Source organism: Salvelinus alpinus, chromosome 3, assembly GCF_045679555.1.
Source record: "Salvelinus alpinus chromosome 3, SLU_Salpinus.1, whole genome shotgun sequence".
NCBI classification, from domain to species: Eukaryota; Metazoa; Chordata; class Actinopteri; order Salmoniformes; family Salmonidae; genus Salvelinus; species Salvelinus alpinus.
The window spans coordinates 58,774,851-58,780,850 of record NC_092088.1 but is presented as its reverse complement, the minus strand read 5'-3'; positions in this window follow the sequence as shown (position 1 = coordinate 58,780,850).

Here is a 6,000-nt window from a genome sequence, read left to right as displayed (position 1 = left end):
CATCAGGGAGTGTTTTTTTTTGTGTTCGGGTGATGTCGGGTCGTGGGGTTGGAGCCGGAGCCGGAGCTATCTGGGAGGCCTCAGCCGGTTTGTAGGCTCCCATTCCTCAGCGGGTTTGATAGGCTCCCATTCCTCAGCGGGTTCGATAGGCTCCCATGCCTAAGCTGGCTGAACAGGTTCCAGTCCCTCAACCGAGGCAACCGGGGAGGTCTCAGCCGGGTCATCAGGCTCTCACTCCTCAGCCGGTTCATCAAGTTTCTGCGCCTCAGTGGAGGGGACTGGTCCGCTCCGGATCCCGGGGATCGTCCCTGTGGTTGGCTTCCTGCGGCTAGAGCCGAACGCTCCGGGGAGTGGGTACTGTCATGTATGCTCTCTCTCCGGCGCTCTAGGTCGTCATGCTCATGCTCCCGCGCCTCAGCCGGATCGACAGGTTCCCGCGCATAATGACTCACCTGGACTCCATCACCTCTTTGATTACCTACCCTTTATATGTCACTCCCTTTGGTTTCCTCCCTTGTCGTTATTGTTGCTGTTTCATGGCAGTGCGTTGTTTGTGTTTCTTGTTTTGTTCATTTATTTATTAAATGTATTCACTCCCTGAACTTGCTTCCCGACTCTCAATGTACATCGTTACAACTGGGGAGCCAGGCCCAGACAAACAGGATGAGTTTTACATCACAAAAAGGCTTTATTACAGACAGAAATACTCCTCAGCTTTGCAAACTCAGAAAAAAAGAAACGTCTCTTTTTCAGGACCCTGTCTATAAAAGATAATTAGTACAAATCTAAATAACTTGATGACACAGATCATGAGATCAATGACACAGATCGTCAGATCGATGACACAGATCAATGACACAGATCGTCATTGTAAACGGTTTAAACACTGTTTTCATGCTTGTTCAATGAACCATAAACAATTAATGAACATGCACCTGTGGAACAGTCGTTAAGACACTAACAGCTTACAGACGGTAGGCAATTAAGGTCCCAGTTATGAAAACTTAGAACTTAATACTGACTTTGAAAAACACCAAAAGAAAGATGACGAGGGTCCCTGCTCATCTGTGCGAACTTGGCTTAGGCATTCTGCAAGGAGGCATGAGGACTGCAAGATGTGGCCAGGGCAATAAATTGCAATGTCCATACTGTGAGACATGTAAGACAGCGCTACAGGGAGACAGGACGGACAGCTATTCGTCCTCGCAGTGGATCGGTACATCCACAGGATCGGTACATCCGAACATCACACCTGCGGGACAAGTACGGAATGGCAACAACAAGGCAGGTCCTCACCAGACATCACCGGCAACAATGTCGCCTATAGGCACAAACCCACCGTCGCTGGACCAGACAGGACTCGCAAAAAGTGCTCTCCACTGACGAGTCGCGGATTAGTCTCACCAGGGGTGATGGTCGGATTCGCGTTTATCGTCAAAGGAATGAGCATTACACCGAGGCCTGTACTCTGGAGCGGGATCGATTTGGAGGTGGAGGGTCCATCATGGTCTGGGGCGGTGTGTCACAGCATCATCGGACTGAGCTTGTTGTCATTGCAGGCAATCTCAACGCTGTGCGTTACAGGGAAGACATCCTCCTCCCTCATGTGGTACCCTTCCTGCAGGCTCATCCTGACATGACCCTCCAGCATGACAATGCCACCAGCCATACTGCTCGTTCTGTGCGTGATTTCCTGCAAGACAGGAATGTCAGTGTTCTGCCATGGCCAGCGAAGAGCCCGGATCTCAATCCCATTGAGCATGTCTGGGACCTGTTGGATCGGAGGGTGAGGGCTAGGGCCATTCCCCCCAGAAATGTCCGGGAACTCGCAGGTGTCTTTGTGGAAGAGTGGGGTAACATATTGCAGCAAGAACTGGCAAATAGGGTGCAGTCCATGAGGAGGAGATGCACTGAAGTACTTAATGCAGCTGGTGGCCACACCAGATACTGACTGTTACTTTTGATTTTGAACCCCCCTTTGTTCAGCGACACATTATCCCATGTCTGTTGGTCACATGTCTGTGGAACTTGTTCAGTTTATGTCTCAGTTGTTGAATCTTGTTATGTTTACACAAATATTTACACATGTTAAGTTTGCTGAAAATGAACGCAATTGATAGTGAGAGGATGTTTATTTTTTTGCTGAGTTTATATCTAACCTATCATATGAATATTCTTTGCTCACTCAAATAGGATTCCCTCAAGATTGCTCTGATGTCCAAAATAGTTAATATCTACATTTTATGTCAGGAAACTTTAACGTTGCATATACACTTCATTGCCAAAAGTATGTGGACACCTGTTCGTCGAACATCTCATTCCAAAATCATGGGCCTTAATATGGAGTTGGTCCCCCCTATTCTGCTCTAACAGCCTCCACTCTTCTGGGAAGGCTTTCCACTAGAAGTTGGAGCATTGCTGCAGGGACTTGCTTCCTTTCAGCCACAAGAACATCAGTGAGGTCAGGCAAAGATGTTGGGCGATTAGCCTGGCTCGCCTTTCGGCGTTCCAATTCATCCCAAAGGTGTTCGATGCGGTTGAGGTCTAGGCTCTGTGCAGGCCAGTCAAGTTCTTCCACACTGATCGCAACAAACCATTTCTGTATGGACCTCGCTTTGTGCACGGGGGCATTATCATAAAGGGCCTTCCCCTTCAATGCATGCTCATCAACAGCATCATAAATCTTAAATCTTAAATCCAAGATGGCGTAGCAGTAGGACGTGTGTTTGTCTTGTCTTGTCCCGTGTAAATAGTCCTCGTATTTTTCGTATACATTTCGTATATATTTTAATTTCACTTTCCATCTAGGAACTGAATATACATTCCTACATTCCGCCTCACCCAATGTGGTACGGACCTGCTATTTTTTATACTTTAGAACCGTAACCCCAATCAGAAGCTAGCCAGATAACTAGCTACTAGCTAGTAGTCAGTTAGCCACTGCTGCGGTCTTCACCCTTAACTCGGACACAGCCAGCTTCAGCTCGGGCCAATACCTGCCAGTCTGCAAGCGCGATATCAACCCAGAGCATATAGGACTGCTTTTTCTCTACCACATCACCGGATTCCTGACGCAAGCTCTGGACAATTACACCGTATCATCACAGCTAGCTAGCTGCAACCGAGTGGCTACTACTGGCTAACACCTCTGTCCCGAAGCAAGCACCAGTTAGCCTTGAGCTAGCCTCGAGCTAGGCCCATCTGCCGGCTAGCCGAAGAGGTCTACCAGCGTATTCTTGGGCTACAATACCTCTTTTGCCAATTGGACTGGACCTTTTTTGCCGACACAGAGCCCTGCCAATCCATCACAACTGGTCTAAATCAGCTACAAGCTAATTTAGCAATTTTTTTGCCGCTGCTAGTAGCTTTTACCTTCTGCACAGACACCAGCCCTGTTATTAGCCTGGATATTACTCACCAATTTACCAGCATCGGACTGTCTCTCGACAACAACGCCGGATTCCTGCCGTAATCCCTGAGCCACTACTTCTGATCCTCACAGCTAGCTTGCAGCTAGCGCAGCTAGCGCCACTGCCACGAAGCTAGCACCAGTTAGCAAACACAATTCTACAATTCACAACCTCTCTTTCGCCATCGCCATCCGGCTTGGATTCTCTGTCGACACGACCACGTCTGAGCAGACCCCCTCCGTCTGAGCAGACCACCCCCCGGGCTACTAACTTTAAACGCCGCGTGCTAGCTTAGTGGAGGCCTCCCTGCTCCATCTACGGCTGCCCCCTGGACACTATGATCACTTGGCTACATAGCTGATGCCTGCTTGACTGTCCATTAATTCACGGTACTCCATTCTGTTTATTTGTGTTTTATCTGTCGGCTCTGTGCTTTAACTCAGGATCTGTGTGTAGTTAATCCGACCCTCTCTGCCTAGTCGTCGCCATTTTTACCTGTTGTTGCTGTGTTAGACTAGCACCCTGTTATTGCTGCTGTTATCTTACCTGTTGTTTTAGCTAGCTCTCCCAATCAAGACCTGCAATCACTTTATGCCTTATTGTATGTCTCTCTCAAATATCAATATGCCTTGCATACTGTTGTTCAGGCTAGTTATCATTATCATTGTTTTGGTTTGCAATGGACACCTGTAGTTCCACTCTCCGTACCTCTGATACCTCCTTTGTCCCACCCCCCACACATGCGGTGACCTCACCCATTGAGACCAGCATGTCCAGAGATACAACCTCTCTTATCATCACCCAGTGCCTGGGCTTGCCTCCGCTGTACCCGTGCCCCACCATACCCCTGTCTGCACATTATGCCCAGAATCTATTCTACCACGCCCATAAATCTGCTCCTTTTATTCTTTGTCCCCAACGCTCTAGGCGACCAGTTTTGATAGCCTTTAGCCGCACCCTCATCCTACTACTCCTCTGTTCCTCGGGTGATGTGGAGGTAAACCCAGGCCCTGCATGTCCCCAGTCACCCTCATTTGTTGACTTCTGTGATCGAAAAAGCCTTGGCCTCATGCATGTCAACATCAGAAGCCTCCTCCCTAAGTTTGCCTTACTCACCGCTTTAGCACACTCTGCCAACCCTGATGTCCTTGCCGTGTCCAAATCCTGGCTTAGGAAGGCCACCAAAAATTCTGGGATTTCCATACCCAACTATAACACTTTCCGTCAAGATAGAACTGCCAAAGGGGGAGGAGTTGCAATCTACTGCAGAGATAGCCTGCAAAGTTCTGTCATACTTTCCAGGTCTATGCCCAAACAGTTCGAACTTCTAATTTTAAAAATTAATCTCTCCAGAAATAAGTCTCTCACTGTTGCCGCCTGCTACCGACCCCCCTCAGCTCCCAGCTGTGCCCTGGACACCATCTGTGAATTGATCGCTCCCCATCTAGCTTCAGAGTTTGTTCTGTTAGGTGACCTAAACTGGGATATGCTTAACACCCCGGCAGTCCTACAATCCAAGCTTGATGCCCTCAATCTCACACAAATCATCAAGGAACCCACCAGGTACAACCCTAAATCCGTAAACATGGGCACCCTAATAGACATTATCCTGACCAACCTGCCCTCCAAATACACCTCTGCTGTCTTCAATCAAGATCTCAGCGATCACTGCCTCATTGCCTGTATCCGCCATGGGTCCGCGGTCAAACGACCACCCCTCATCACTGTCAAACGCTCCCTAAAACACTTCTGCGAGCAGGCCTTTCTAATCGACCTGGCCCGGGTACCCTGGAAGGATATTGACCTCATCCCGTCAGTTGAGGATGCCTGGTCATTCTTTAAAAGTTACTTCCTCACCATATTAGACAAGCATGCTCCGTTCAAAAAATGCAGAACCAAGAACAGATATAGCCCTTGGTTCACTCCAGACCTGACTGCCCTCGACCAGCACAAAAACATCCTGTGGCGAACTGCAATAGCATCGAAGAGCCCCCGCGATATGCAACTGTTCAGGGAAGTCAGGAACCAATACACGCAGTCAGTCAGGAAAGCAAAGGCCAGCTTTTTCAAGCAGAAATTTGCATCCTGTAGCTCTAACTCCAAAAAGTTCGGGGATACTGTAAAGTCCATGGAGAACAAGAGCACCTCCTCCCAGCTGCCCACTGCACTGAGGCTAGGTAACACGGTCACCACCGATAAATCCGTGATAATCGAAGACTTCAACAAGCATTTCTCAATGGCTGGCCATGCCTTCCTCCTGGCGACTCCAACCTTGGCCAACAGCCCCGCCTCCCCCGCTGCTACTCGCCCAAGCCTCCCCAGCTTCTCCTTTACCCAAATCCAGATAGCAGATGTTCTGAAAGAGCTGGAAAACCTGGACCCATACAAATCAGCTGGGCTTGACAATCTGGACCCCCTATTTCTGAAACTGTCCGCCGCCATTGTCGCACCCCCTATTACCAGCCTGTTCAACCTCTCCTTCGTATCATCTGAGATCCCCAAGGATTGGAAAGCTGCCGCGGTCATCCCCCTCTTCAAAGGGGGAGACACCCTGGACCCAAACTGTTACAGACCTATATCCATCCTGCCC